Here is a 21,182-nt window from a genome sequence, read left to right on the forward strand (position 1 = left end):
AGGTGTTTCAAAACACCAAAAATCGAAAATCAGGCAAATTCGTCTACAAATGGGAAGGACCATACCAGGTAGAAGGAGTTGTTGGCCATGGCGCATACAAACTGATGACTATGGACGGTCAAATCATACAACGCCCATGGAACATACTTCACCTGAAGAGATATTACTTTTAATAATAAGTAGAGTCCAGCTTTCAGAATAATGTACTATGAGAAGCCAAATCATTTTTAAAGATAAAATAAAAATTCAGTAGTAGGCATACTGCCAGTTTCACTCTTATTTCTGGTATCTTTAAGTTAGTTTTTGAAACTTTAAACTACTATTGGATGGTGTGGTCGGGCAGCGTCCTGGGACCACAATTGCTCTGGTACCCCATGAGATGGCGACAGGTACTTCACATCATTTTAATATATTTTCTTATTTTTAGGCTTCTCTAAGCACATCATTTTGAATTCTGGTATCTATGGTACATTGAAAGGATGTCTAGCAGGACTGTCAACTGCCAACGCGGGGTGACAAGGCACACGGCACTCCAACATGCCCAACCTATTTTCTCCACAAGGAGCACCTTCACCAGGCGGACTGTGGAACATACGAAAGGGAGCCTGGCCGACAAACTGAATACGCTTATCCAGCTACCCCTGATACCACCCCCTGGACGTAGCTCGCGCTAATCGCACTTAATCAGGGCCCCAGCATGCATGCAAAAATGAACATGGAACGTAGGGATATCTGCGCTACCAGAATCCTGCAGCGTCTCCATCTGGTCCTAGAATGACGATAAACTTGCCTCAATGATGCCCCTGTTGGCATTAAACGAGATGAACACACCTTGCGTCATGAACAAGGTTAAGTAGTCCAAAAACAGTGGCATACTGAAGGAAAAGTAGATCTATATACTAACATATTCATACATGTTCCATTTTAATTTGTCATAAAATTAACAAGTGATCTTATGCATGCAAACTATTTAACAAAGTAAAGAAGAATTAATCCTTACATTGGAATTTCGGTTCATGTGGGCACAAAAGAGATCTCCTTCTCTTTTGTTCTTGAGTTTTCCTTTTGGATGAACAAAGACCCAAGTGTAAGATCTCTCCCAAGGATTTATACCCAAGACACACTCTTAATAAAATTAATATAATGTATACTAGATAATATTAATTTTGTAAAGAAAAATTGACCCAAAAAATATTTGGTTATCTCACCCAAAACCGGTTGAGAGAGGAATGATAGAGGAAATTTTTTCTCTTTCTAAAACTCTTGTTTTTAGATGATATGAATGAATAATATCACTAGTTATTTTTAAGTGAATATTAGGCAAAAATAAGAAGAAAAATCTCATGGATTTCTCTTCCCAAAACCGGTGGGAGTGGAGGAAAAATAGAGCCAATGCATGCTCATGGTTACCTTCACAAGAATATGTAGGTGTGCTTAGCTAGCAATAGGTTTACATAATCATGTTTTCCATTAACTTTAATCAACATAAAATATATGTTAAATCCTCCCACTATTTCGGCCAAATGGAGATAAAATGGATTCCATTTTATCTTTGTCAATTGTCAATATGTCACATGTCATATGTTGCATAAATTTGTTGTGCATTCTTAACATATTAAAAATCAACATATTATTATTAAAAATACGTCACATACAAAAATCGACTTAGTAATTCAGAATTACTTGTGCCAAAATATTTTACCAATTATAAATCACAACAATTTGTATTTATAATAATTCATTCAAATTTAATTGTTTCCTTAAACAATAATTTCATCTGAGTAATGATACAATTCGATTACTCAGACCGTATCTCATTTTAATCAATTTCAATGTGATACGTAAATTTTACTTCCAAAATCGTCCGTCAATTTTCAAGTAATTTAATTAACTCGTAACATTATACGATTAATTAAATGATCAATTAAGAGTGTTATCCTTTAGGTATGACCTAGGGGATCAACTGATCACCACCGTCACACGACAATAATGTCAAAATCTAGTCAGCCAATTATTACCGATATATGTTGATAAGTTGAAAGTAAAAAATATTACTTCCCAATTGTATTCTTTATAATGAGATTTAAACATGTGATCATCATGATCAACAGTCGTGATCGCATTATTGTCGGAGGACATATATTCCAACAATCTCCCACTTGTCTTCGACAAGTGTGCGTCACCAATTCTCTTGTCCTATTACTATCTCCCACTCAATGCAAGGTGTCTTTCAGGTCGTACTTGCAAGTGATCATATTGAGAGTGGTTTCCTCGATCTGGAGAATAACTTATTGACCGGACTTATCTATCATAGATACTTTCCGAGCGTGGCCACGCATTTCCAATTCATTACTCCTCGAGTGGCCCTGAGATATTGTTATAACCCTGACTAGGGGTGGACAATTTCTATCGCACTCATTCCCTTCAACTAGCCACAGCCATCATAACCCAAAATCTGCCCATTTGACCCCATTTACGAAGGTCGTAGTAACACAAATCAAAGTTAATCTGAAACTGTGCCATCTTAGGCGAATAGTCTTTAGTCAAAAGAATCGACTCATTAGAATACTATAGTAGCTCTCGCCACGACCAGGCTATATAAATTGCCAGAACTCTATAAGCGGTCATAAGGCCCGACAAAATGTTCCTAACAGTCTGCCTATGTGATCGACTAGTCATCTCACATGACTCTATGGCATTTGAACTTGCCATCAATCGCATCACACTCTAGTCACTTCGAGACGTCACCTCATACAAGTGACTATGGGCAAATACTATGTTAATCCATGTTCACTTTAACGGGGTTCAATTGTCATTACAACCCGTTTGGATGTAACAATGTATAAATTGAAGATAAAAGACAAATGTGATTGTGAACATGAACAAAAACAACACTCTTATTTCATTTCAAAATCTAACAAAAACTTGGTACACTTTTAAGTCCCATGGACGTAACATGTCCATCATGCTTAGCCTGCGATAAAGGCTTGGTGAGCGGATCGGCTATGTTGTCATCCGTCCCAACCTTACAAATCGCAATTTCCTTTCTCTCAATGAAATCTCTTATTACATGTTATTTTCTAAGTACATGTCTAGATCTATTACTAGACTTCAGCTCCTTAGCTTGGAAGATCGTCCCACTATTATCACAATAGAGAGTGATGGGATCATTGGCGGTAGGTACTACTTTTAGACCTTCCGTGAATTGCCTGACCCAAACAGCTTCCTTAGTAGCTTCTGATGCTGCAATGTACTCAGCCTCCGTTGTAGAATCCGCGGTTACAGCTTCCTTGAAGCTTCTCCTGCTTACGGCACCACCATTGAGAATAAAAACGAAACCAGCTTGTGATTTCAAGTCATCTCTATCTGTTTGAAAACTTGAGTCCGTGTATCCATTAACACGTAACTCAGTATCTCCTCCAAACACTAGGATAGAATCCTTAGTTCTTCTCAAGTACTTAAGGATGTTCTTGACGGCTATCCAGTGACTCTCACCTGGATTTCCTTGATATCTACTCGTCATCCTCAAGGCATACGAGACATCAGGACGTGTGCATATCATGGCATACATGATTGATCCAACAGCGGAAGCATAAAGGATCAACTTCATGCGTTCAACATCATGGGGTTCGGAGGGAGATTGAGTCTTGCTCAATATCGTCCCGGTTACCATAGGTACCAAACCCCTTTTGGATTTGTCCATGCTGAACCGTCAAAGAATATTATCAACATAAGACTCTTGACTTAGTGCCAATATCCTCTTGGATCTATCTCTATGGATCCGGATACCTAATATGCGTTGTGCCTCTCCTAAATCCTTCATTTGGAAGTGGTTACCTAACCACTTCTTAACAAAAGACAACATTGGAATATCATTTCCAATGAGTATTATGTCATCGACATTCAAGATTAGGAACACAACATTGCTCCCACTAAATTTCATGTATAAACATGGTTCCTCAATACTTCGAGTGAAACCATTTTCCTTTATAACATGATTGAATCGATGGTTCCAACTTCTAGATGCTTGCTTAAGACCATAAATGGATCTCTTAAGCTTGCACACTTTGTTAGGATTTTTAGAATCAACAAAACCTTCGGGTTGTATCATGTACACCTCCTCTTCTAAATGCCCATTTAGAAAAGCGGTTTTGACATCCATTTGCCATATTTCATAATCATGAAATGCGGCAATCGCTAACAAAATCCGTATGGATCTTAGCATGGCTACGGGGGCGAAGGTCTCATCATAATGGAGACCTTGGACTTGGGTAAATCCTTTTTCCACTAGCCTAGCTTTGTAGACATCATCATGTCCTTCTATGCCATTTTTGACTTTGAATATCCATTTGCATTTAAGGGGTCTTGCCCCTTTAGTCAAATCTACCAAGTCCCAAACTTGGTTTTCATGCATAGAATCCATTTCGGACTTCATGGCTTCAAGCCATAAGGAGGAATTTGGACTAGAGATTGCGGCCTTGTAGGTGGCGGGCTCGTCCCTTTCCATAAGCAACACATCGAGTGTTCCATCTTCCTTGATAAGTCCCACATATCAATCGGGATGGCGAATTACTCGACCCGTCCTTCTTAGTGGAGGAGGTACAACCGCGTTAGACGACGAAGGAACTTCTTCTTGCGTCTCTACCTCGGTTTGTGGCTCTTGAACTTCGTGAAGTTCAAAATTTCTCCCACTCTGTCTCTTAGAAATAAATTCTCTTTCTAAGAAGACAGCCTCGCAAGACACAAACACTTTGTTATCTTGAGGTTTGTAGAAGTAGTATCCTCGAGAGGTCGAGGGGTAACCTACAAAGATGCATTTTTCGGATCTTGGGGCAAGCTTGTTGTCGTTCTTAGTCTTGACGTAAGCATCACATCCCCAAATCTTCATATAGGAAATATTGGGGATCCTTCCCGTCCACATCTCACATGGAGTCTTTTCGGTGGACTTTGTGGGACTATTGTTCAAAGATCGAATTGCGGTTTGAATCGCAAATCCCCAAAACGAGTTCGGTAACTCGGTTTGACTCATCATGGATTGAACCATATCAAGTAGGGTTCGATTCCTCCTTTCAGCAACACCATTGAGTTGTGGTGTTCCAGGTGGAGTAAGTTGTGATATAATACCACAACCTTTCAAGTGTGAATCAAATTCAAGGCTAAGATATTCTCCACCACGATCGGATCGTAGTGCCTTAATCCTTTTGTTCAATTGGTTCTCTACTTCGTTTTGAAATTCTTTGAATTTCTCAAACGCTTCACTCTTATGCTTCATTAAATAGACATACCCATATCTACTCAAGTCGTCGGTGAAAGTTATAAAGTAGTCATAATTTCCACGAGCGGTGATACTCATTGGTCCATATACATAGGTGTGTATGAGTCCTAATAGTTCACTAGCTCGTGTCCCTTTACCACTAAAAGGATTACGAGTCATTTTGCCAAGTAGGCAATATTCGCATGTACCATATGATTGATAATCAAATGGTGTAATCACATTAGTCGAAATTAATCTTTTGATGCGATTCTCGTTTATGTGACCTAATCGACAATGCCAAATGAACGCTTCACTTGGGTCACTTGATTTGAGTTTCTTTGATTGAATGTTATAGATATCATTAGTCGGATTTGAGGTCTCTAAAATGTAAATGCCATTGATAGAGGAAGCTTGGCCTATAACCAAGTCGTTCCTAGAAATAGTACAACGATTGTTCTTAATGACAAAACAAAAACCGTCCATGTCTAGCATGGCGATTGAAATAATGTTTTTAGAGAGTGTAGGCACATAAAAACAATTATGTAAATACAACTCAAATCCATTAGGCAAAGCTAAAACATAAGTTCCTTTGGATTCGGCCGCTACCCGAGCTCCATTTCCAAGGCGTAGATCCACATCTCCCTTGCTAAGCCTCTTCACGTCTCTTAAACCCTGTAAATGATTACAAAGGTGAGAACCACAACCGGTATCTAGTACCCATGTCGTAGTGGAAGTATAATTTATATCAATAACATAAATTTCCTTAGGAATTTTACTTTTTGGAGTGATGATTCCTTCCCTTATATTTCGCAAATATACGGGACAATTCCTAAGCCAATGTCCCATGCCATAGCAATAATGGCACTCATCATTAACTTGCTTGAAGTTTTTGATTTTCTTTCCCTTCTTCTTGAACCTTTTGCCCTTTGAAGCAAGAACTTGATTGCTTGAGCTCCCACTAGTTTTGGCATCTTTATCTTCCAGAGACAAAGACCCTATAGATTGTATGAGGTAGTCTTCCTGAGACAGACTCACACGAGGTCTAGTAGTAGTAGGTGGTTTAGAAGAAGTGATGAAGTTAAGGTTTCCATCCGAACCTATCCCAAAATGAAGTTCTCTAGTAGTGTCGAAATCATTGTTGGAGAAAACGTCGTCAAAAACATTGTGGTAAGACTCAATAGTTATCGGTGCGGTAGCATTTGATGAATTCATTGTAATGAACTAAAAATATGGAGGAAAAGGAAATATTAACATTTGTCTTTTTAAATCATACTTGCAAATTAACAAGATATGAATATTTATATAGTGACCTCTACCCAACTATAATAAATGATTCCAAGACCCAAATTCATATCGACTTAGGCACGGTAGCGCCGATACATCCTTTATCAATATAACTCGGTGGATTAACGTTTAATTGATTCTACTTTTAGAACTCTTGGTCGATAATATTACATTAACAATTATCTTTAGCCCAAAACACATCCGACAAGGGCACGGTGTGGCCGATACATCCCTTATCAAAAACTTTTGTTGAGTTCAATCCAAATTTCGAATAAATGTGTCCATGATCCAAATCCACATCAACTTAGGCACGATAGGGCCGATTCATCCCTTATCAACATGAATTCGGTGGATAGACATTTATCACCCACTTCCCCTACGTAACAAGTTTTGTACCCCGGTAGGGCCGAGTGCACTCCCTCGCGAAATAGGTTTTCATGGTTTCTACTATTTGGTAAGGCTATGTCTCAATTAATTGTTTTAGCGAGAGGTCATGTCAATTTATTATCTATCACGTTTTATGTGAACTAAAGCGGTGAACTACGATAATTTTAATTGACACGGTCGATAAACTCGATGAAAGAAGATGCATGTTTTAGTTATGGCGATTTAGCGATGCATGTGACAAAAAATAAATTGCAAGCATAAAATAAATCCTAGTATGGCCTTTTCTAAAATAGAAAAAGTATTTAACTATTACATATTCGGAAACCAACTCCATTGGTCCCTTGAACTTCGGTTGTGGCACGCATCTCGAGGTAACACCGTCTTTATGTATCGCCATCTTGAAGAAATCCGTCTTTGGGAACTCCGAGATAAATTAAATTACATAGCAAATTACATAATTTCCTATTATACATTTGTAACTAAGATAAAATAAAATAAATTTATTAAATTACAAGACGGTGATACGAGATCACAATAAAAATTACAACCGAATCGATATTCCCATACATTTCGGGAAATACCAATTAAAAACTAAGGCCATACTAAGTAAAATTACATAATTCAAAAATTACATAAGTTAAATTATGACAATCATAAAGAAAATGCAGCATTATAATATGTATGAACATGCCCAATTTTAATGCTAAATCGCCTTTAATTAGCCAATATCGTATATTACTCGGTTTTTACGGATTTGCGTGATTTCACCATTTTATAATCACAAAAATTACATAAATTCATATTTATGCATAAGTTAATTACCCTAACCTCTTAGGACTCAAAATTTAGTCTTCACTAATAATTTGACCATAATTAACTCATATTTATAAAAATTGTTCATTAATGGACTTAAAATTATAAAAATAAGCTATAAACTTCAAATAAATCACAAAAATTTCAAATAAATTTGAAATTTGAAATTTAAACTCATGAACATTCTCGAAAAATACCATGACACTCATAATGTTCAAAAAACTTAGGTTAAAAATTTCGAAATTTATCCGGAAAAACAATGTTGCGGTTTATCGGTTTTAACCAAAATAATCATAAAAACATGTGAAAAATTATATACATTAACTTTTCAATTTTAGATCTGAAAAAGATAATAAAATGCAACATATGATGTTTTTCTTTAGTCATAGAGTATGTTTTATTAATTTTTCCATTAATTAAGTCACTATTCATGCCATTTTTCTTCAAAAATCCATATATCATGCAAAAAGACTTCACTATAGCCCATCATTTTACACACATCTTGTAAAATTGCATGTGACAACATATTAAATTTCTATGACCAGATTCGAAATTTATCTCATATTAACCTATTTTTCACCTAAATCCGAATTTAATAATGAAAAATCCATTTTTCGAGCATAACATGTCCAAAAAATATGAACATTTACAGGTTATCTCAAAACAATATATGTGACAACATATCCAAAAATCACTGGAAAATTCGAAGTATAGCTAATTTTAGACCGAAAATGACATTTTTACTCATAAAATCATATTTAAATGCCATTATTGTATAATATGAACAATAAAAATCCGTAAATTAACCAAAATATCCTAAAACATTTTAGGACCAGAAATTTTAACATGCATGAATTAATTTCGTGATATATCATAATAACACAAATTTTACAAGTTTTATATGTTAATCTTTATAACTCGGAAAAACTTTTAACCGATTTACATGCAAACAACCATGGCTCTGATACCAATTGAAGGAAAAGTAGATCTATATACTACCATATTCATATATGTTCCATTTTAATTTTTCATAAAATTAACAAGTGATCTTATATATGCAAACTATTTAACAAAGTAAAGAAGAATTAATCCTTACATTGGAATTTCGGTTCATGTGGGCACAAAAGAGATCTCCTTCTCTTTTGTTCTTGAGCTTTCCTTTTGGATGAACAAAGACCCAAGTGTAGGATCTCTCCCAAGGATTTATACCCAAGACACGCTCTTAATAAAATTAATATAATGTATACTAGATAATATTAATTTTGTAAAGAAAAATTGACCCAAAAAATATTTGGTTATCTCACCCAAAACCGGTTGAGAGAGGAATGATAGAGGAAATTTTTTCTCTTTCTAAAACTCTTGTTTTTAGATGATATGAATGAATAATATCACTAGTTATTTTTAAGTGAATATTAGGCAAAAATAAGAAGAAAAATCTCATGGATTTCTCTTCCCAAAACCGGTGGGAGTGAAGGAAAAATAGAGCCAAAGCATGCTCATGGTTACCTTCACAAGAATATGTAGGTGTGCATGGCTAGCAATAGGTTTACATAATCATGTTTTCCATTAACTTTAATCAACATAAAATATATGTTAAATCCTCCCACTATTTCGGCCAAATGGAGATAAAATGGATTCCATTTTATCTTTGTCAATTGTCAATATGTCACATGTCATATGTTGCATAAATTTGTTGTGCATTTTTAACATATTAAAAATCAACGTATTATTATTAAAAATACGTCACATACAAAAATCGACTTAGTAATTCATAATTACTTGTGCCAAAATATTTTACCAATTATAAATCACAACAATTTGTATTTATAATAATTCATTCAAATTTAATTGTTTCCTTAAACAATAATTTCATCTGAGTAATGATACCATTCGATTACTCAGACCGTATCTCATTTTAATCAATTTCAATGTGATACGTAAATTTTACTTCCAAAATCGTCCGTCAATTTTCAAGTAATTTAATTAACTCGTAACATTATACGATTAATTAAATGATCAATTAAGAGTGTTATCCTTTAGGTATGACCTAGGGGATCAACTGATCACCACCGTCTCACGACAGTAATGTCAAACTCTAGTCAGCCAATCATTACCGATATATGTTGATCAGTTGACAGTAAAAAATATTACTTCCCAATTGTATTCTTTATAATGAGATTTAAACATGTGATCATCATGATCAACAGTCGTGATCGCATTATTGTCGGAGGACACATATTCCAACACATACGCCTAAATCAGCCATTCTGACACGACATGGCGAGTTTAGCTTTGGTGCGGGTCGGTCTTTTCAGCCGACAGGTGGTCTAAATCAGCCTCCTAGGTTGACACGGCCACTCCTCCTTACATTGTGGCATATGCCTAAATCAGCCATCAGGCTGACACGGCAGCTAGCTGAGTCATAACATTATCCTTTTCAGGGTGACAGGACTCGCCTAAATCAGTCAAACAGACTGACACGGCATAAACTTCCTAAAAACAGGGAAGATAAACAACAAACACACGATATGTAAGCTAAACCCTTGCCACTCTATGACAAGGGGCATTTCAAAATATGGCCAAAATGCGGCCCCAAGTTTAAACCGCCACCCTGGCGGAGCAAACACAAGAACAAGTTTAAAACTTACAAAGTCTGCCACCTCTGGGCCAGACTGCCAAAAAAGTTCATCAAAACATAAAAATTTAATTATCGGTCACATTAATGACCTTCACCTCTGGCATCCCCTTTGCCTGCTGACCTCTCATTTCAGGTACCGCTTGTCCCGAGCATCCTCGGCCGCCATAGCTCCTCGAGCTCCGTCAAGAAAGACATCCTGGGACATTCCAAAGATCACCCCCAAAGCACTGCTCGGCCAACGCAGAGAATTCACCTCACCAACCTCGGGCATCGCATACTCGGATCGGGTTGAGCGGGGTAGAGCATCTCCACCGCTTCTCCTCTTCCTCTATGGTCTGGGTGGGAGCCTCCTCAAGGGCAAAGACGCATCCCACTTTGGTCTTTCCCCGCGGGTAGCATATGCAACAACATTGGTGGCCAGGGAAATCACTCACCGATCTTCTCATCGAACGCTTGAGGGAGTCGAAAAAGTCCGCACACGGCCGGGTTCGAGCACCGGTGATCGGCCCCTCCTTCAACTTTTTCTTGGTGACGACAAGCTCGGTCTTGACTCCACCACACTCTCCTTCGATCAACCATTTGTTGCACCGATCCGCGACGTCTTCTTGACCTCCCGATTCTTGGCACCGGAAGCACGCCGATCGTCCGCACTATGTTGATCATCTTCCTATTGTAGAGTGACCGGAGGGTCCGGGACAGAGCAAATCAAGAGTCGCAAGGAAATCGGGAGGTAAAATCGAGTAAACAGACAAACAAGGGCGGGTAGAAAGTGAAGAATATTTACCATGAAGGCATTGTGCACGTCGTTTCACCATCTCCTCTGGGGTAAACTCAAAACGTTTCCTCAGCGGGGAGGAAAGAGCGGTGATCGATCTCCGGCCAGAGGGCACCTTGTCCACGTTCCCAAAGCCTTCTGGGAAATGAGCAGTGATGCCCCCACTAGACGAAGCACGAGGACTGGCAGGGGGAGTAGGCGGATGGCGAGATAACGAATTAACCTCCAGGGGTATGCGTGCAGCCGAACTGGAAACTGTGAGAGGAGTCTGAAAAGAGGCAGCCGGAGCACTCCTCTTGGAGGCAGAGGCCACATCAGGGCTGGCAGAGGGTCTCTTTCTTTTAGCACTTTGGAGGATGAGTTCCAGTTGATCGACTTTTGAACCTGCAAGCACGCATAGCCTCGAAGAGAATACTTAAAACGTCGCGAAGAAACGGCATGCAAACGAAAGTGGTTACAAAAACCTTACCAGAAGACATACTGTGGGCTGATTGAGGAGGATTGGAGGAAGAAGCAGGTGAAAAACCAGGAAGCAGGTCTGGGAACTTTCTCTCAGACTCAGAAATGCTGAACAGCTTGCTGCAGGCAGGGATCTTGGTGCCGATACGGGTGAGGTCACAGGGGCCTGCACGAAGGCGATGAAGTAAGCTAGTAAACAGCGAGATAAAACAAATCAGGTAACAGGAAAGCTACTTACTCGAAGTCAGAACCCATTTCTCGAAAATATAATCGGCACGAGGCTGGATGGAGTCCTTCCTCACATAGAAGTAGTCCTCAAACCATTTCTCATCGCGAGATTTTGACACATGTTTGAAGGGAGCCTCTCCACGGCCCCGGAAGGAGAATTGACCCCTGCCCAGGGACCTGATGTTGTACATATGGGCCGGATCGCCCAAGGTGACAGATTTGCCAGTACTCTGACCAGCGGCCAGAAAATAGAGAAGAACTCTCCAAATGGCGTCAGAGATTTGTACCATGGCGAAATTGTTGGTGAAGATAAAATCTTGAATGAGTTTAGGGAAAGGGAAACGGAGGCCATATCTAAACGGATATAATTAGAAGCAAACCCACCCTAGACGGAGGCGTCGGCTTTTCATGTCTCTGGTTCGAGGATGGCGATATCCACCCCATCACCAAGCCCAAGGGTTCTTGATCGTCGGAATGTCGGCCGGAGTTAGGACGGAGTCACAATCATGTGGGTGTTTGAAAAGTCCCCGAGAAGGGAAAGTAGGGTCAAGATTACGGTCGGAGGGTGTAGGGGTTGACGAAGACTGCCGAGTTTTACCCATGATGGAGAGAGAAAATGAAGATTAAAAGGAGAGAAGAAGGTAGATTACCTGGTGATGGAGACGGGGAGGGGAAACAGTGAAGCCGGTGGAGAATAAAGGGGAAGGAAGATTGAGGGTTTAAGAGAGATGAGTTTTTGGAATAATTTGAAGTGGTTAATGAGAGTGAAGAGGGACGTTGGAGTTATAAAGAGGAGAGAGGGAGTTGGGTGCGGAGAAAGAGGAGTAGGGCGGCTGGATATGATGCATGGGAAGAAGAGAAAAGACGGCGTAGGGTTTAGCATTTGGTTACGTAAAATTCCTTGCTCGATACTTGAAAGCGTACTTCGAAAGAAATTTGGGGCAAACTGTTTGGGCTAAAAATAGCATAATAGAAGAGGCACATTTGATAAGATAAAGATTACAAAAGAAGTGGTAAGGAGAAAGGAAGTCCGCGGTCAGGAAAAGGGGAGATGTGCTTGAGAAGGATCAAGAGCCCGTCATAGAAGGTGCCCACGTTAAGGAAAGGAGTGTTAGGGAGAAGTTAGGGAGAAGTCAGGGAGAAGTTAGGGAGATTGGGGAGAATTGGTAAAAGAGTTCGGGTTAGGAAAGAAGTCCTTATGGAAATAATATTCCCTTTCCATACTCGAGGTAGGACATGTCTAGGGTTCTTACCCTATAAATAGCCAAGGAAGCAAATCAAAGAGGACATCTAAGACAACTCATTCAACACATCCGTATTCATTCATATAAACAATAATCAAGATCATATCTCAGCAAATAATATACGCTCATTCTGGATCTTGCAGGTCTGACGCCTAGGGCCAGCAGGATTAGCTACCCATCACAATTTTAATCATCCTCCAATTCATATAGTGCAATACTTGGCAGGGTACCGCCCCTCCCGCGGTTGTTCCCACATTGGGTTTTCCGCGTCACCAAAATCTTACGTGTCAATTTACATTACGTACCTTATTTTTTCCGTTTACTTATTGACATACAAATCATCATACAATCGACCAACGAATATAGACTACATTGCCCCTAATTAATCGATTTGGGTAAAAACACCTAAACAATGACAAAAATGCAAATTAAGAATTGAAATGCGAGTTAGGGAGTTAGAAATATTTACAAATGGTGGTTTAGGGAGGACTCCACCAAACTCTCATTCTTGATGAGATGTCAAGGGGGCATGTCCAAGGTGTTGTTGATGTTGCTCAACACCTTGAAAAAGTAATCAAAAGCTTGTTCATTGTCATGATAAAGTTCTTCAATAGACCTTGGCCCTTGTTGTCGGTCTTGATCGATGGCATTACCAATGTAGGGATTGAAAATCCCTTCAAATTCGTCGTCCCAAAGACCACAGACTTCATTAAGTTGATCATTAAAAATCTCTTGATTTGATGGAGACAACTCCCCCATTTTCTTTTCTTGGACAATAAGGCCATCTTCTTCATTGCTTGACTTTGGTGAGCTTTGCAAGCTCTCCTTGTCACAATTCACTTGCTCTTTGAATGGAGCATCTTCAATTTTCTTCTTCCATTGGAGTTCCGACTTCTTCCTATCATCCTTCCGGCTATAATGATCAATCATGAAACATGGTTCATGTAAACGGGGAGCTCTCATAGTCTTGTCAAGATTGAAAGTTATACTCTCATCTCCCACTTCTAGAGTGAGCTCTCCATATTTCACATCAATCACCGCACCCGCGGTGTGTAAGAAAGGTCTTCCTAGAATGATTGGAATGTTGGAATCTTCTTCCATATCAACAATGACAAAGTCCACCGGGATGAAAAACTTCCCAATTCATACGGGAACATCTTCCCATATCCCTAATGGTGTCTTTGTCGATCTATCGGCCATTTGGAGTGTGATATTGGTGCATTTAAGATCTCCCATCCCCAACCTTTTACTTACCGAGTACGGCATAACACTCACACTAGCCCCTAGTTTTGGAGATGAACTCCCTTGAAGTATTGCACTACTCACCTTAGTGAAGGCGATAGTCTCAAGCTTCCGGATCGACTTCTTCTTCGTGAGGATGTCTTTCATGTATTTCGCATAGGCCGGCACGTGATTGATTAATTCCGTAAAAGGAATTGAGACTTCCAAATTCTTCACAATTTCCATAAACTTTCTAAGTCGGTCAATAAATTTGGGCTTGGCTTGACGACTTGGAAAAGGAAGTCTAATCACAATGGGCTCCTTCTCCTTGACCTTGTCTTCATTTTTCTTTGAAATTTCTTCTTTTGATGATTATCCATCCTTGGAGTTTTTCACAATTTCTTCCTTATCACTAGCTTCCACAACCTCATCTTCAACTTGCTTCTTCGGTGCTTCATACCTTGTACCACTTCTCAAGTGAATGTCACTAACCGTTTCATGTCTTGGGGGATTACTTTGAGGTGGTAATTGCCCCTTTTGTCTTTGTGAGCTTGAAGATGCTAGTTGAGTCAATTGGGTTTCCAACATCTTGGTGTGAGCTAGGATGTTGTTGATGGTGGTTTCCTTTGCTTGACTATCTTTTTGCATTTGAGTGAAAAATTCTTGTTGATTCTTTTGCATTTGGAGGACCGCTTTTTTAACATCAAAACCTTGGTCATTTTGGTGATTGTATGGATTTTGATTTTGGTAACCTTGGTTTTGGTTGTAAAAGGGTCTTTGATTTTGGTTTCTCATGGGAGGTGGGGTGTATGTTGTTTGAGGGTTTTGAACATTTTGGCTTTTGTATGAGAGATTTGGATGGAATTTGGTGTTCTCATTGTAATAGTTCGAATAAGGGGTACCACTCTTGTATGCTTGGAAAGCATTCACTTGTTCATTTGTTCCCCTACATTCACTTTGGTCATGTCCCATAGTTCCACAATTCTCACATATCCCACTTGGGATTGATGAAGATGCCGTCATGGCATTAACATGATTCTTTGGTGATTTTGAGGCTTCTTCAAGTCTAGCCATAGCTTTTTCAAACTTCAAATTGATTGTATCAATGTGAGCACTAAGTTGAGCACCCAATTGAGTAACGAAGTCCACTTCATGCTTTCCTCCTCTAGTAGCCTTGCGAGGTCTACTATATTGTGAGTTATGGACCGCCATTTCCTCAATTTTAGTCCATGTTTGATTGTCATCAACTTTGGTGAACATTCCATTTGATCCCATGTTGAGAATGTTCCTTGAATCTTCATATAGACCGTTCCAAAATTGTTGTACCAAGAACAACTCGCTAAGTCTATGATGAGGACATGAGCCACAAATTCCCTTGAACCGCTCCCAAGCTTCATATAAAGATTCTTCATCCCTTTGCTTAAAACCCGTAATTTGAGCTCTTAGCATGTTAGTCTTTTCCGGTGGGTAGAATTTTTTGTAGAAAGCTAGAGCCAACTTCTTTCAAGAATCAATTCCGAGAGTGGCCTTATCAAGGCCCTTCAATCATTGTTTCGCGGTGCCAATTAGAGAAAAAGGAAATAAGACCCATCAAATTTGGTCTTGAGTTACACCGGTTTGAGAAATCGCATCACAATAGTCACAAAAGGTTTCCATATGAGAATGAGGGTCTTCACTAGGCATCCCCCCAAATTGGCTCCTTTCGACTAATTGGATAAAGGCGGATTTGGCAATAAAATTTCCGGTTAAATGTTGTGGTGTGGGAGTACCATTGGGTAGGTTCTCCTCGGTGGGTACGGAATGCGATGAAAACTTAGACATTGTGGGTTGATTTTGTGTGGTATTTTGTGTTGGGTTCTCCTCACCTTCTCTTGCAAAAGGGTTGATGAACTCAATGTTTGGTCGAATATCTACAACCTCACTAATACCTCTCAAATTTCTCCTAGCAAGTCTTCTATTGGTTGTCAAAGTTCTCTCAATTTCACGATTAAAAGGTAACAAATCACCTTGTGACCTTCTAGACATGAAAAATATCAAACAACTCGAAAATAATTAGAACAAACCTTGAGGAGTTTTACTTCCTCAAGGCAAAGAAAGACACTTCTAATAACAATATAAGAAAATCTAAATCAAGATAACACCATCCCCGGCAACGGCGCCATTTTTGGTCGGACTATTTTGGAGCTATATTCTATTTTTCGGAACAATTGTCGTTGGAAGCTCCTAGACCAAAAACACAATTTATAACTTCACAAACAACTCTACAATTAGTAAAGAGGCAAGTAAAGGTCGGATCCCAAGGGACGGGAATTGAGATGAGATTTCTATTGAAACTAGTGGTGTCTTAGGGGTGTCACAATTTGGGTTGATGTAGAAGGTCACTAAACTAAATAGCAATGAAAATAAACAAGCAAGATTAACTAAAAGGGTTGTAAACAATTGATAAAAAGCACTAGGGTATCATGGGGTCATAGGGGAATCATGGGAATTGATCATACAAACATGTTCTCAAATTATAAGCAAGCAATTATTGTTGTGATAGATTGAGTTGGGTTATATCTTACAATCTTTTTTAGCAGGATTTCCCCTGAACGGATCTGGCTTAATCAAAGAGTAATTTGGGTTACTAGTTCTATAAGTTTGGAATATTATGAGTGAATAACAAGGGAAGAATTAAGTATAAAGAATAACGTTTGTATTATTTTGATAAGCTGAGTACAATCTTGTGTGTGTAGCTGAATATTCAGGAATAAAATGAGAGATAAAGTTTAAATAGTCGACCAATCATGAATCTCTTTACAATTGTTAGATTATACTATTTATAGTTCTACAAATGCGACCGTTACATTCATCTTCAACGTTTTTCCCAATTGTAGGAGCTGTTGTCGGATTAATAGGGCACGCTCCCTATTAATTCGCTTGACCCGTTCCACTCTCAACCAATCTTCATCTTTTCCTCTTCTTTCCGTCCTGATTCATAGATGATATAGTCTCATGGTTGGACTTGGTCTTCCTTGAGAATAGGACACGGTTATTGACTCATACAACTGCACTTTTTGTTTATCTTCTTAATCCAGCTTGTTTGAATGCCCCGCCAGGCTATTCCGTACTTACTATCAGGCTCTTCTTCCAGGACCTAATAGCCTGCTTATCCTGTAATACTCTTCATCTGCCAGATAGTAGTCAGATTTGTCCGGCCACTGGAGGTCTTAATCAGCCTAGTAGGGTCAGGCTAAGTTAGAGTCAGACCAGGCTAAACTGGGCCTAACAATTGCCCCTTGACATTTTGCCCGTGCTGGATCAGGCCAGGGGTGAGATGTCAACTTTACCGGGTTAAACAATAAAAAGAATTATATTTACTCAATGACTCTTAGACTCCTAGTTACCGTTAAACACTTGCAACGGCTAATTTGTATGATGTCACGCTAACAGTTTTGTGTTTTCTAGGGTTTTTACACCGTTATTCCCCTTCTATAAATACGGTATTTGGGATAAGATTGTTTTTCACCAAATTTCCTCCACTTTCCTTGCTCAACTTTCTCTAAAATTCTCCCCTGTTTCTTAGGAGTCTTTCTCTGCCAACTTATAATTTTTCAATAAATGAAATTCATCACAATAATTTAAATAATAAAGGATATGGGAGCCAAAAAGCGTCCTGCACCTCAGAAATCCGCTGCTGAACCTGAACCCAAAGACCTCCAGGAGGAGGAGGTGTTTGAAGTTGATCCTCCTGCTCGTGCCATAGCTTTTAAATATCAGGATTCTATTTTTTCTGCCCTTCAATCTCTGGATCCTTACTTCCCTGAAGAGAACTTATTGAAAACAAACTATAACAGGGTTTTAAGGGAGAAGAAAATAATTCCTGAGTCGACTGAGGTATGGATTCCTGAGTCTTGTCCAGTCAGAGCTAACTGGGTGTCACCTGGTTGGTTCTGTATTTTTGAATGGGCGTTCAAAGCAGGTTGTAAGTTACCTTTTACTCCTTTAATGATCGATACCATTCGTGCTATGGAAGTATCACCTTTTCAGATTATGCCAATGGTTTGGAAACTTGTTCATTCCATTGAAAATTTATGTGCTAAACACAACCTTGTAATTACTATTAATGATATCAAGGCAATATATCATATGAAAAATCATGTTGATGGTCGTTTTAATTTGAGAATTAAGTCAAAGATGTCTTCATTAATTACTAACCTGGACTCTGGAGACGATAAAAGCTGGGCGAAAACTTTCCTGTTTATTCGGACTGAGAGTCTGGGCTCAGACTTTGACTATTTGAGATATCCTCCTTTGGAGAGTGGTACGTTTCCTGTACTCTTAATTTGCAATTTATATTGAATGAAAGTAGGATATATAAGTCTTACCTGCATATTTTTGTTTTTGTAATGTTTATAGCTCCTGATTGGAACCATGATCCTCTTGATGAGGAGGCTGTTGCAAGGATAGACGCTTTCCTTTCTATTCCTGAGGAAGAGAGGACCTGGCCTGCCAGTCTGGGCAGGGAATTATTGCCCCGGTATATGAAGACCAAGCTGAGTGGAGTCAGAGTGCCCAAAGGCAAGCCTAGCTCTACTGCTCTTTCCTGTATGTTTCCTATATGTCTTTATGTTAATTGCTGCCTTCTTATCTCTTTTTATCTGATATTTATATATATTCTTTATGTATCCAGTATTCAGGTCTTCTGCTAGGTTGGCCAGCTTTTCTGCAAAATATTTAAAGGCTGGGGTGGCTAGGATTGCTGAACAGTTGGCTAGTGGGAGTGACAAGACGCTTGATATTTTGGTTTCTGATGTCCATGCTCCCCAAGAACCGCCCAGGCTAGTATCACCAGAGGTCGTTCAGGCTTCTAAAAGGAGAAGGGAAGATGTTATTCCTGAAGAGGAGGGGGGAGAGAAAGAGCCTATTCAGGCTCAACCGATCAGGGGGATAAGGCAAGTGTCTGCTAGGATTGATGATATGGATGCTGCCCGGGCACAGATAAATGAATTTTCTGCAAAAATGGGCGGCCAACTTTTTTCTGCTAATACCCTTGAGTCTTCTACTAAAGTGGTTTCTATCCTGACTTCTTTTGTGACAAAGGCTGCTGAACTTGCTTCTCAAGCTAAGGAGGTTAGTTGTAAAAGTATGTTTTAATTATTTATGTGCTCTTTGTGTTGCTTTATATTGGGCTGACTAATTTTGTTTCTTGTAGGGATTGGATGTCGGGTTGACTACTTCTTATCAGCTCAGGGATGCCCAGGCCAGGGTTTCTACTTTGGAAGAAAAACTGGATAAGGTTAACCGTGAGCTGCACACATCCAGGGGTAATGAAGTAGTACTTCAATCTCAGCTGGCGATAGCTAGAGAGGCATCCAGGGCTGCTATAGTTTGTGAGGTGGCTGCAAAAAATGCTGAGAAGGTTGTTAGGCAAGAGTTGGAGGCTGTCAAAGGGGAGCTGGCTGCTGAGAAGCAGGCAATGCAGGATCAGCTGAGGAAGAATGAAGAGCTTGGTGCTGAAAAGGAATTAGTGGAGGTGCGGCTTGCTGATGCCGCTCAGTACTTCTTTGGGAAAGGCCGGGTTGATGCTATGAGGGATCCGGAATCTGACCGGGCTAATTGGGATCCGGACCGGGATGAGACAGCACTGGACACTCAGTATCCTGATTTGGCCAACATGGGTCAAGAAGAAGAAGTGGATTCTCCTCCTTCCAAGGAAAAATCTGGTGATCAGGAAATGGTGGATGGTTGTGAGTCGGTTACTGGCTCAAAACCTACTTAGATTTATGTTTTTCTTCTTTGTTTTGGCCCATCCAGGGGGGATGTTCCTGGAATGGATATTTAGGTATTTTTTTGGCCCATCCAGGGGGGATGTCCCTGGAATGGATAATTATTAGGTATGTGGCAAGGCTGGCTATTTTGGATGAATAAATTTTTGGTCTTTGTTGATTCCTTTTTGTGTTTTGATAAGGCATTTTTTTAGTATTGGATGTCTTACTGGATCTGGCCAGTTATTCGACTGGATCGGGCCAGTTTTTTATGCTGGATCTGGCCAGTTTATTGTGTTATGGGTGGGGTTGTTGCCTGTCTGGAGGGCTTATGACCCATCTATGTTATACAATCAAGGAATAGATTTTCCAGGTTTGTATGTTAAGTTGAGCTCAGTATTTTAAGGCCTGTTTTTGCAACTGAAAGTTGGGTATCAGTTGGATATTAGTGGGGGTGGCCCCCGATCTTTAAGATTTGTTTTAAGTAAAGTGCAGTATATAAAACAAGTATTGAAGATTCTACTTGGTAAAAGAAATATGAGAATATTGACAAGTACTGGGGCACATCATGGGAGAAATTATATAAGGCATTTATTCATATAATGGCAAGTATCATACATGTAGTTTCATATCAAGCCAGGCAAAAAATGTTAAGGTGAAAATTATACCTGGACTGGGAGATATATTTTATATGTGAAATAGTTTTAAATGTGCAATATTCCAAGCTCTTGGGATCATTTCGCCGTCCAGGGTTTGTGATCTATAAGCTCCATGGCCGACTATTGAGTCAATCAGGTAGGGACCTTCCCAGGTTGGGGCCAATTTGCGAGCATTCTTTTCTTTTGTGTTTTGGAAGACTTTCCTGAGGACAAGGTCTCCTACCCTGAATACCCTGGCTTTGACAGTTTTGTTGTAGCTTTTCGCAACTCTTTCGATATCTTTGCCAATCTAATCTTGTTTGTATCTCTTAGCTCTTCCGTTAAGTCCAGGCTATCCTCCATTAGAGGTATATTGCTTGTTATTGTGTTCAGGCTGCATCTGGCTGATGGAATGTCTACCTCAGCCGGGATTACTGCTTCACATCCATAGACCAAGGAGTAGGGGGTTTGGCCTGTGGATGTTTTAGGCGTGG

The 21,182-nt window shown here is 39.4% G+C and overlaps 1 non-coding gene across 1 annotated transcript; it reads left to right on the plus strand.

The window, feature by feature from the left end:
• Positions 1–15,645: 15,645 nt before the first annotated feature.
• On the plus strand, positions 15,646–15,752 carry LOC141635557 (small nucleolar RNA R71). The gene has a single exon (XR_012540235.1). It is a non-coding gene; the product is annotated as a small nucleolar RNA R71 (small nucleolar RNA).
• The last annotated feature ends 5,430 nt before the right edge of the window (positions 15,753–21,182 follow it).

The sequence above is a fragment of the Silene latifolia genome, chromosome Y (genome assembly GCF_048544455.1).
Source record: "Silene latifolia isolate original U9 population chromosome Y, ASM4854445v1, whole genome shotgun sequence".
Lineage (NCBI taxonomy): Eukaryota > Viridiplantae > Streptophyta > Magnoliopsida > Caryophyllales > Caryophyllaceae > Silene > Silene latifolia.